Source organism: Polyodon spathula, chromosome 1 (genome assembly GCF_017654505.1).
Source record: "Polyodon spathula isolate WHYD16114869_AA chromosome 1, ASM1765450v1, whole genome shotgun sequence".
Classification (NCBI taxonomy): Eukaryota; Metazoa; Chordata; class Actinopteri; order Acipenseriformes; family Polyodontidae; genus Polyodon; species Polyodon spathula.
Window position 1 is genome coordinate 3,762,374 of NC_054534.1, and position 12,946 is coordinate 3,775,319.

Consider the following 12,946-nt stretch of genomic DNA (forward strand, 5'->3'; position numbering starts at 1 on the left):
GCGCTGCTGCAGCTACAGAACGAGAGTAACCTCATGGAACATGAACCGCGCTGCTGCAGCTACAGAACGAGAGTAACCTCATGGAACATGAACCGCGCTGCTGCAGCTACAGAACGAGAGTAACCTCATGGAACATGAACCACGCTGCTGCAGCTACAGAACGAGAGTAACCTCATGGAACATGAACCGCGCTGCTGCAGCTACAGAACGAGAGTAACCTCATGGAACATGAACCGCGCTGCTGCAGCTACAGAACGAGAGTAACCTCATGGAACATGAACCACGCTGCTGCAGCTACAGAACGAGAGTAACCTCATGGAACATGAACCACGCTGCTGCAGATACAGAACGAGAGTAACCTCATGGAACATGAACCACGCTGCTGCAGCTACAGAACGAGAGTAACCTCATGGAACATGAACCGCGCTGCTGCAGCTACAGAACGAGAGTAACCTCATGGAACATGAACCACGCTGCTGCAGATACAGAACGAGAGTAACCTCATTGAACATGAACCACGCTGCTGCAGATACAGAACGAGAGTAACCTCATTGAACATGAACCACGCTGCTGCAGCTACAGAACGAGAGTAACCTCATGGAACATGAACCACGCTGCTGCAGATACAGAACGAGAGTAACCTCATTGAACATGAACCACGCTGCTGCAGATACAGAACGAGAGTAACCTCATGGAACATGAACCACGCTGCTGCAGCTACAGAACGAGAGTAACCTCATGGAACATGAACCACGCTGCTGCAGATACAGAATGAGAGTAACCTCATTGAACATGAACCACGCTGCTGCAGCTACAGAACGAGAGTAACCTCATTGAACATGAACCACGCTGCTGCAGCTACAGAACGAGAGTAACCTCATTGAACATGGACCGCTGCGAGCAGTTGCTTTAGTAGATTAGATTAAATCATGCACATTTATTGTTCTTTTTCTTAACTCTTCCAACTAATCAGAGTATGTGTTGGGTGGATGTCATGGTGCACCGATCAGTACAGAATATTGTCTGAATTGTGGTAGTTACCTAGTTTAAAAAAAAAAAAAAAACAACTGAAGAATCTGACTCTGCAAACTCGATTTTGAGTCTTTCCCAAGTGAAATGTGGTCATTGGTGGTCTTAACCTTGATCGCAGTGGACCTTGGCCCACCACCATCCAACCTGGCATAAATTGCCAGTCCCAGCACTTTCATTTGGGATTCATATGTATTTAGTAACATGTAAGTGAAATGAGCTTTATTCATGTTAGTGCTTTTGTTGTTTATTGTTGTCCGTGCAAAGCAGTGAGCTGCATTCTGAAACTCAGTGTGGTCCTCTTCAGGTCTCTCGCATCTGTTTGGTCTAACAAAATACTAATTTGAAGTCTTTTAAGTTCAGTGGATGAGGTCTGGAGTTCAAACCCACAACCTCCAATGAGCCAGTTTGTGGGCATTTGGTTTTTGTTGGACTATGGCTTCTGGGCAGACTTTAAAGAGCGGACCACAAAAACCATCTTCTTGATTGTTAGTAATTCATACCAGCCCTCAACGAAATGTGCATGTGGTCCATTTTTTCTTTTTAGTCTGTTAAAGTAACCAGTGCATTAAATCTTATCTGTGTTGCATGTTAAAATCACCGTATAGGTCTCACATTTGCAGAGTTGAAAGAATCACATGTTATTGCAAGCATGGATTTTTTTTTATCGATAATATAACGGTACGATACGCATTTAAAGAAAGGTAAGGTACTCTGTAATTGTATATATGTTTAAAAAAAAAAAAAAAAAAAAAAAAAAAAAAAGGTGTACTGTATAATGGGAAATTTTGGCTGGTATTAAATTCATTGGATTTGCTACCTTGGTAGATTTTGACTGAGTTTGAATTGGCATTTTTCACTTAGCACATTCACAAAGAAAAATGCCACAGTTTTGTATTTCTACTTTTAATTTAAAAAAGCATTAAAATACTACATATTTGCTTAATGAAATGTGTCTTCTAAAACAGTGTCTCACTTCCAACAACTTGTTATAGCATCTGCAATGTCACTGCAGCAACTTGAACAAAGAAGGCCTTCTAAAAATGAGTTCCAGCATTATCGTTAAGATACCAGTAACTGGAAAGGATTGGTAGCTGCAGTACTCTTTAATGATAGGCATTTGCTAACTCAAGTTTTAAAACGTAGCTCTGGTTCACTAATATAACACACTGAAATGATCACAGTATCATTTAGTAATTGTAGGACAGTATTGCCACGTGAACATTTTTAGCAAAATAGCTGAAACAAAAATACCTTAAACTAGTTAGTAGACTAGCAAGCATTGGCAAAATCAACTCATTTTTATATGGCGCAGAACTCATTCATTCTAACATTTTGTTTAGGGACTTTTGCGATACCACACTGTAGGTGTCTTAATAGTAGTATCTACAACGAGTTGACAGTAACAATCCAAAGCAAATCTGCTTTTGTTACAGACTTTCTAACAAGTCTGGAATAAACTATTTTGGCTGTTACAGTACTTAATTAACCCCTTGTGGAAAAACAAAACAAAAAAAACCCCACAAAACTGCTTAACATAAAGACCAGTCATACAGGTACCACAGTAGCTGGCGCAGTTTACACTTCCTAGGAGCTCCTGATCGCATCGTAAATTCCACATTTTCTAAATCCGTTGATGCAAATATCTGGTCTGCTTTTAATTTTTTTAAGCAAATTCGCTTCATCACACTGCCATTCTCATATTCACTTTGACACCCATCACATGCTCATATTCACTTTGACACCCATCATATTCTTTTCCTTGCCTAGCGCGTCTTTAACCTGTGCTGCATGACAGTCTGTCAGGGGCCGGGATTGCTCACTGCATACCACACTCTAATTGGTGGAAGAATTATTAGCTATCCAATCAAAACCGCCAATAAAGACAAAATAAATTCCCTGCCAAAATTTCCCATTATACGGTATTTGTTATAGTAAGTGCTTCTTCTGAAACTGTGTGAGACTTGCACTTGCACCCTTTAAGACATCAGTTCTATCTGTCTAGTTTCAGTAGGTGATTTAATGCTGTTTTTTGTTTTGGTACAGCCGTCAGAGTAACATGGAACGAGCTGGGATCTTTACGTTTTTCACTCTGTTCCGTTCAGAACAGGCATGCAGAATATCAAGGGCTGCTAAAAGCCAGAGCTTTTTGTTCCTCACACATTGTACCAATTATCCAAAGGAAGCTCTGCAAGAGCTTTTAATGAAATCCTACAATTTATATTATCGTTAGATTTAATACTGGAAAATCTTGGTAATACTGGAGTATGGGTTTTATATCCCTGTTTTTTTTGTTTGTCTGTGCGTGCTTTACACATGTTTATAAAGGTTATGTATATAGATGTTTTAAAGGTTGTGTAAATAGATGCTTTCTATTTTTTGATTAATTGTCAGATTGCAGTATTTATAATGTACAATACCTTCAAAAACAGATTGGAACTATTGGACTGTGGTCCAAGAAAGCATATTTGCTGCCTTACACACGTCTGATTCAGCTCTGATTGGAATTTTGCCCCTTGAAACACTTTTCAGGTTGCCAAATGTTTATTTTATATTCTCTGTGTTTTTTTCTATGCCATTTTTAAATACACTCTCACAATAATAGTATTGAACTCTGTGTGTGTGTGTGTGTGTTGTGTGAGAAAAAATGGGATTTCAGCAGCAGCAGGTCAGGTTCAAGCTGCATTCAATGCAAGAACTTCCATGTAGCTGGGTTACCGTGACTCCCCTATGGATGGGACTTACAAATTCTATACAGTTTGCCCTGTTTTTCTTAAAAAAAAAAAAAAAAAAAAAAAAAAAAAAAAAGAAACACCCTATAGACAGAGATTAACAAGTACATTTTTCTATAGTTTGGACTTTCAAACAACTTTAGGTTGAAGAAAAGGTGCACGATTGCTGGGAACTCTGCAATCTTCGGGACTTCAGATGGGTTGCTTACACTATGCTTGCTTTCTGGGAGAGCAAAAGGTCATCACCAGACTCGCCAGGATTCAGCACCTTGGACAGCTACCCCACGGTTGTAGTCGCCCATTTCAGTTTCAGGACCACTCGCTTTAGACACAGTCTTTTCTGTGCTCAACGTGGACTGGACAGCCCGACTTAAGTAAAGATTCAGGTCACTATATCCTACGATCTACATAATTGGTATATCCTGCACTAAACCTAACGTCATAAAGGCTTTACTTTATTTTTAAAAAATTTGGAATCGCCAATTATTTTGTCCCCTGAATTTGGAAAACCCAATTATTTATTTAATTTCAGCCCAGCCCACTCCTTCCACCCCAGCGCTGACTCGGGAAAGATCAAGACGGACACATGCTTTATCCGAAACGTGTCGTCAGCCATCCTCTGCTTTTCACTCTGCAGGCCCACCATGCAGCCACCTCAGAGCTACAGCGTCGGAGGACCATGCAGCTCTGGGCAGTGTACAGGCACGCCCGCAGGTGCCTGGCCAATCTGCAGGGGTTGCTGGTGTGCGGTGAGCCGAGGACACCCTGGCTGACCTAAGCCCTTCCTACCCGGGCAGCGCTTGACCAATTGTGTGCCGCCCCCTGGGAGTTCCCATCCATAGTTGGCATTGGAATAGCCTGGACTTGAAGCGTTGTTGACAGTGCAGTCGGTTACTGTGAAAAGAAGCGATCGTGTTGGATCATGCGTAAATGCAGCAAACAAGGACGTGTACATTACATTAGTCACAATACAGATTATTATATTAATGGTGACTGAATTTGCAATGTCGTATGCATTATTTATCAATATTGAGATATATGTAATGTACACATACACACAGAGCGCAGTTTTATCGTTTTAATGAAAGTTGTACAGTGAAGAAATACTTGCCGTTCATGACTGACCCAGCATCATCGTCAAAAGTGTCGGTGTATTCAGTGCATTCCCCATAACTATTTAACGGGCTGAAGATCACCGTACGTTCTATAAAATCCAAGGTCCGGGTTGGGTTTATTTCTGGCCTGCTGCTCAATATCTGACAAACTTGCAGGTTTTCACGAGATAACATGGACATAAAGGAGATAGCTGCTTCCGCATCCAGCACTCAAAGAATATCACAGACATTTGCAGAGCTTTTTGAGATGTTATAGTAATAAAATAATGATGTGGATTGCATTATTGAGGAGTTTGGTGATAAAACGAGTGATCGAGAGAGTATCTACGTCTATAAAGAAGTATGTGAAAAATACAGCGAACAAGGGGTGGGGCTTGGCTGGAGGTGCAGCACTGTCCTTTTGCGATTCAATACCTTTTAAACCTGCTTTACTCTGGGGGGGGGAAATATTTAAAACAGCGCATGTGAAAATAAATTGGACCTGACGCGCCAGACAAGCACTGAATAAATGGACCGCTAAGGGTTCATTTCTGCATTGTCCCAGGTGCTACCCCTTAAAACCGACATTGTTTTATCTGTTACGCTCGACCTAGTAGGGGAGTGGTTTGAGCTACGTCACCACACTGACGCGTTAAGGCCGGCCCAGGGCCTGCGTTGGGTTCACACAGGCAGATAGGCCGGCCCTGAGGTGGCATTGGTACTTTAGGCCACATCAAAAACATCTGGTGTAAATTTCACCCGGCTCAGGGGCACCTTTTCATTTTTTTTAGTTTAATTTTTCACATTTTTAGCACTTTTTTAAATTGCGTTCCCTGCCTCAAGATGGCTTTCGATGTACCTGCATGGACCTCTCAGAACTACATTTCCCATCATCCTCCTGCTCACATAGGTAACTAAGATGGATTTACCAGTGAGCAGGAGGGTGATATAAAAATAAAACAATACACACACCGTACATAAAAAGTTGTAGCAACACATGGGAACATGTAACACAATAAAATAAAAAGCTCCTTATGTGCTCATTAACATGTCCCCCTGCATCACTCTGCCCCCAGTAGATGTAGGAAATAGGTCGGTTGTGTTTCAGGATATTTTTTTGAAAATAAAACGTAATGTTCTTCAGATTTTATAGATCTTAAAAGCATGTACAACAGGCTGTTTTTGTTTTTTTCAAACCTGAAATGGAGAATGTGTCTGACTTTGCATATACAGTTGTGGCAATGTAGTTAATAGTGTGCAGGTGCAGATGATCAATTAACAAGACAGCAATTATAATCCAGGTGCAATGTTGTTTTAATGTTTTAAATCCAAAGAACAGTAAATAATAACAATGGTAATGAAGCAATGCAGCGGCTTGCATTGCTTATTTATAATCTGCAGGTGTGCCCCGAAACAATAACAGTTCTGTTTCAGTTCACCCAGACGTAACACATACACAAACACCAACACCAGTCCACAGTGCGTGCTCTAGTGCTCGTGGTGAATACGGTTCTTTAGTGACAACAAAAGTGCAGTATTGTTGATCCGGGTGTAGTGCTGGCCTTTGGCAACAGCTCCGGATCGTGTTAGCAGTCCAAATAATTACAAACAGTATTAATGACAAACAAAAACAAACAAAACACTCGCATTTCACAGCACAGGTTCTCCTTCTGGTCATTTAATGTAACCAATCACAAAGGAACAGATCACATCACTATGTCCCCTTTTTATAACTTCACCGATGGCCCCTTGGTCATTGATCACATCTGCTCCTCCAATCCGCAGATACCACTCCGTTTCCTGTCCGGGTCATTGATTTTGTGATCCGTAGCTCTGTCCACTTTCTAGATGGCCGACTTCCACCTAACCCTGGGAGTAAACTTTCATGCCATCCAGTCCAGGGTACTCAGTTCCCTTTACACAGCACCCTCTCGGGTCAGGAGGGAGATCTAACACCAAGAATCTCTGTCACAACAATAAACTGGTTACATGCAACAATATTGGGGTGTTGTCTTGTACATCAGTCCATACATTATATAATCTACTGGGCATATTTCATTTCTTGTCTGAAATTACTTGTTTAATATCCTGTTGTGTGTGTGTGTTGTGTATGATTCTGTTTTGTTTCTGCTTGCATAGTTATTTGACAAGCTTAATTTCTGAATTTGTGGGAAGTGATGTGGGAAACCATATTGGTGTTGTAAAGAATTCAGTGCACAGCTGAACAGATACAGTATGATCTTCCCCACAGTCATCATTGGAGTCTTTGCAGATGCTATTTTTTGAAAAGCCTGAAATCAGTGTATGTAAAGAATACAGCAGAGGGGTTGGTACATTTTTGGGGATGGCGTGAGAAGAACCAAGCTCTTTACACTCAGGACATGTTATATGTTGAATAGAGTGTTCAGTGTAGTGAATCTGCTAAATGTAATCACTGCTACAATTTGATTATTGTGGAATCTGCTCTACTCTGCTGTTTTTTGTTGTCGTGCTGCAGAGAAAATAATGAGATTTTGTTCAGCTTACCTCTCCGTGTTGGTGGTCTTGTTGTAAAAGTTATTAGTATACAAATAAAGAAATACACGGATTTACAGCATTCAAACTTAAAGTGAAGTAAACAAAAACTAAATAAAATGAGAGAAAGCATACAGCAATAACTGTGAGTACTGTGACATTGTGAATACACCAGTTATTAAATGGTAACATGGCAGGCTACATTGAAAAGATTGATGATTTTGACCGCCTTGTAGAAGATTGGCCAACTTGTATTGAGAGGCTGCAGCAGTTTTTGGAATTTAACAAGATTGATGAAACTAAGCAGGTCCCTGTACTGTTGAGTGTAGATGGAGGAAAGTCAACCTCATGGGTTCAGTCAAACCGTGTGACTTTTACTTTTGCACATTTAGTAAGAGTTCTGGAGGATCATCTCCCCCCTAAACTGCTGGAACTCCATGTGGCTGGGCATTGACCAACAGATGCCAAGGAGTACAGCACATGTCCAGTTCAGCACCCTTATATCCATGGAAGTGGCCAGCTTCCCCCTGGCAACGTATCCCTATTGACTTTGTGGGACTGTTTATGGTGAATGGTGTTTCTCATAGTGGTTGATGCGTATTTCAAATGCCCTGAAGTTTTCTGCATGCCATCTACTACATCTGTCCAGACTGCGGAAGTACTGAGAAGGTTGTTTGCCAGGACCTGAGTTCCTGAACATCTGGTTAGTGACCACAGTGTGGAAAAATGGCATTTGAAATCGCAGCACATCAACACCTTACTGTCCAGCCACTAACAGACTGGCTGAGAGGTTCATATAGACCTTGAGCAAGCTCTACAGGCCACATCTAGTGAAAAAGCAACAGAGCTTTTTAGAAATGCAGTACAGTCTACAACTAACCAGACACCTGCAAAGTTATGTATGGGTCGCAATCTGAGTTCTAGTTTGAACTTGTAAAAACCTGATGTATGGAGGGAAGTTCGTAATCAACAGAAAAGCAAGCACCTGTTAAAGGAAACAAAACCACTCGACAGTTGACCATGTTAGCAAGGCTTGGCTTCTTACACTGGGAAGGTCGCTGCAAACGTTGTGTAGCGCTGTCACATTGACCAGGTACTGGGTTCTACTAAGAGACCAGAAGTTTACACTGGAACTGCAGCTGATGTTCCTAACAGTCATTCAGAAACCCACACAGCCATGTCTACCTCAAGGTTTGAGTCAGCTCAAAGAGACCCCTCCGCCTCCTCAAGAGAGAGTTGTGGATACTCCACCTGTTAAGGAGTCTTCAAAAGAAGCTGAGAGTCTTTATCTGGAAAGAAGACATCAGCCACCTGAGGCACTTTTTCTGTAATTGACATACCAGGGGCAACATGATGAATGTACATAGTTAAAGAAACAGCAGAGACGTGATCTTAAGGGTGGCGGGGATATTGTTGCATTTATGTTGAATAGACTCTGCTAATTGTAATCACTGCTACATTTTAGTTGTTGTGGAATCCGCTGTCCTCTGTTTCGTGTTATTGCCATTGTGCAGAGAAAATAAGGTTTCTTACCTCGTCTGATGAACTCCACACAAAGTGAACTTTCCGGTCTCCATTTCGCTTGGGTCAGGAGAAAGAACCAGATCTCTTTCCCAGAGATCCTTTTTATAATCCTCATTGGTGCTAAGTACGTGCTCCTCCTCCGTAAAACCCCCACCTCATAGCCATGTCAGGCCATCCAGATTTCCCCTGCGTTGCTTGGTTAAGGACTACGTGCATTGCACTTTGTTATTTTTGTTTGGTGGGGGGGGGGGGTATTGGGTTAGTTTTTTTTTCTCTTCCCCTTTTCTCCACTTTCTGCTTCTATGCCTTCCATCTCTAAGTGTGGTTCCCCACTTTTTCCATCTTCTAACACAAATTTATGTTTAATGTGTGTAGACATGTCAGTCACTCATATTCTCAAGGATGTTCCTTCCCCTTTGGTGGTTCACCGTTCTGATGAAGGCAGTTCTACACCCTGTACGTCTAAAAGAGCAGGGAGCATCTGAGAACAACGGGGTCCTGGAGTTTCTCCTCCCAGGAAAAGAATGAGAAAATCTACACACTCCTGCAGCAGCAGAGAGGGAGGGACGTATCGGCGAAATCGGCTACCGCTATTATTGAAGCTCCAGCAGCCAGAGCTCAACCACCCCCTTCGCAGCTTCCTATGCCTGAAGATCTTTTCTTTCAATGGTTAAAGGAATATGAGCAGTCAAAACAGGCTCAACCTTTACAGCCTGTAGCTCATACGGCAACTGGTACCGTCGCACCCGGAAGTACACAGGAGCAATACTTTCCAGGTGCCCCCACCCAAGGAGAAGATGAGTCATTGACTCCACCCCCGAGGAGGACGTTTTTGAGTATACTGACAGCCCCTCTCCTGTATACACAGATGCAGATGCTGTGCTGAGAAGAATTTCATCCTCTCTCAAGGTACAGACCCAGACCTGTGCAGATCAGGATGACTTCCTTAGCATCGTGTATGCAAGGGATAAAAAAGCCTTTGCGGGATTCCCCTTCCATGAGGCAATCTGGAGGCCTGTTGAGGCTACTTGGCAAAAACCTGCTGCTTCTGCGCCATGCCTGCCCAGAGTAGAGAAATTCTACAGGGTGCCAGTGGATCATAAAAAACTCCTTTTCAAACAGCCTAAATTAGATGCCATCATGGCTACACCAACTGCAGGTATGTCATGTCTTCTAGATATGCTTCTTTGAATGGGTCTGATAAAAAAATAATTTCTTTAAAAAAAAAAAAATTACTCTGCCTCCACTTGTAGCATGCAGATCAACAATTATGAGATCTGTGCAGTTAAATACCAGCATATGCTGTGTAACCAACTCTACAATTTTACAGTCCCCTACGCCTGAAAATCTGGAGGTGGCCATGCAGCTGGCAGAAGGGAAAAACTCAGCTAAACTTCAAGTGCAAGCAGCATGTGACACCATTGATACTAACGCCAGAGCCGTGGCTAATGTCATCTCTGCAAGATGGTGCATCCAAATGAAAGCATCTTCTCTGTCTGCAGACACCCAGACAAAAATATTGGAGTTACCCTTTCATAGTGAACTTTTATTTGGAACCAGCCTTAAGAATTCCCTGTCTGACATGAAAGGCTAGACAAGCGATTAGATCTTGCTCTACTACAGGGAGAGGTGCACCATGCAACAGGGTTTTTTTCAATAGATAAAGGTCATTCATAAACCAGCCACCTCAACCCTGGTTCAACAGGCAGGGCCGCTTTCAATGTGGCCAGGAGTCCAGACCACATAGAACAGGACTTGGATATTATAAAGAGGGAGGTAGACCCTCTATCTCCTCCTGACATTTTTCTCAACCTTTCAAACCGCCCCTCCAACCCCTTCCACTGCCAACGGGAGGAAGGGCATCCCATTTTTTAACCAGCTGGGAAAAAATGACATCAGCCCCATAGATCTATCCATATATAGATGACTGGCTGGTAAGAGCTCCTTCCAGAGAGAAGGCTTTGGAACACAAGGGCAAGATACTCTGCCTTTTTCAGGACTTGGGCTTACTGGTCAACAAGGAGAAGTTGTCTCTCACCTCAACATAGTCTCTAATCTTCCTGGGAGCACAGTTCAATACAATATCAGGAAGAGTTTACCTCACAGAAGAGCTGCCATAATCCAACACATAGCAAAACATTTTAAAATAAGAGCAAGAATAACAGCACACTCCTGTCAGCAGTTACAGGGGCACATGACAGCTTCAGTCTTCCTACACACAGAGGCCTCCTTTCTTCTTGGAAACCCACCCTGCCAAACTCCCACCTCATTAAGGTCTCCCCAGGGGCAGACACAGAAGCCAGATGGTGGCAGCTTTCACCTTGGGTATGTATGGGGATGCCGCTATCTCCACATCCACCTACTCTCTGTCTATATACAGACGCCTTCCTGTTGGGGTGGGGAGCACACCTAGCAGATGCTAAGGTCCAAGGCATGTGCTCACCAAAACAAAAATCTTGCCACATAAATGATTTGGAGTTCTTAGCAATCTCCCTAGCACTAAGGCACTTCAAACCTACACAGATAAATGGAGGGAGTTTGTCTCCTGGTGCAAATCAAAATCCTTGCACCATTCAAACAATCCCTCTTGGAATTTCTCTCTTACCTTAGCCACTTATTCCATAAGGGTCTCTCTCTGTCCTCTATCAAAGTACATATTGCTGCAATCTCCAGCATTTTACTGGCTGGGATAATCACCAAGTGGGCTCCCTTCCATTAGTTAACACTTTTATTAAGGGAGTGAATCACAAGGGATTGTGGGCAACTGGAATTGAAGAAATACCAGGAAGGGTTAATTTCTTGTTCTCTACTGATTTTGCTTGAGATGATATACCCTGTAATCATTAGCCTTTTTCAGAATCACATGGGTTGCGGTCATGAGATCATCCTAACAGTATTTGTTTCTATAAGAGAAGGGTCTCTTTTTTTTCACCCAGCTTCTTAATGTCAAGCTACTTTTGTGATGACCTAATCCTTTTTAACAGTTGCCAGGTTTCTAGTAAAAATTATCAAATGCTGAATAAAATGTTTACCTGCGTCTTTTAGCCTTTAATTTCTCATTTTATACATTTTGTTAAATAACCAGCAAGCACGTCAGTTTCTTAACGAGTTGCAGGATTCCTGGAGTTGTGTGTTTTTATAAAGGGAAGTAATGACTTGGAATCTGTTTGGTTTGAAGACAGCTTCTAAACTTGCCTATGTGATGATTGTCAGCTGCATGCTGCATCACGTAGACAAAGAAAGCCCTTTCAACGGCTCTTAAGGAAAATATGTTCCAAAAGATCTGTATAAGATTAGCCTAACCAGTGTTCTCTTTGTGGCTTCCTGTTTTGGAAACCGAATGCCTTCAGGATACACAGAATGTTTCAGTTTAGAAGAACATATCTGGCTTAACCCCTTCAGTGCCTTTTTTAATAAAGACCTAAGGTCTCTGTGTCTGTAAAAAAGAGGCAGCAGTGGCAGTATGTAAGACCATGGGTGTTAGTAATGTGCTGTGTTAGAAAGCTCAGAACTTTCACTCGCCAATCAGGAAGCTCCGTTCAAGGGCACTATCTCATATTAGAAAATGATTCAGTGTCCTCCGCCAATCAGCTTCCAGCTATAGAGGGCATTAATTAATGCATCACCTGTGAATCAAACTTTAAATCAATTTGTGCAATTACTTTTTCATTCTGACTTGATGTATTTTGAAGCATAGTTCTCATCTATTGGGCAGTAAATACTAAACAAAGACACAATTGGTCCAAATAAATTGTATTATCCACCAAAACAAGCCATCAATACTTTGCATCAATGAAAGCAACCAATCTTGTACCTGCAACTGCAGAGTCAGCCATCTCAGCAAAGGAAACCCACTTTCCTGGAGTACATTGAGAAAGAGGCGGAGGATGATGCTGTCATGGGCTCTTCTCGCTGATTGGTCAGGTGGGAAGCCACACTTCAGTAGCTTGTAATTTGTTGCCGGCATCATGCAACTCTGTAGCATGCAGTGCACTAGCAACATTCAGTAGTTCGCCAGGCAGGCCCACGTTCTTTCCTGCTGGGTCTATGGAA

At 42.2% G+C, this 12,946-nt stretch overlaps 1 protein-coding gene across 2 annotated transcripts in view; it reads left to right on the plus strand.

Annotated features, from left to right (window-relative positions):
* atg10 (ATG10 autophagy related 10 homolog (S. cerevisiae)) overlaps positions 1–12,946 on the plus strand; it is a 58,669-nt gene that overhangs the window by 16,462 nt on the left and 29,261 nt on the right. The gene's annotated exons all lie outside the window — the stretch shown is intronic.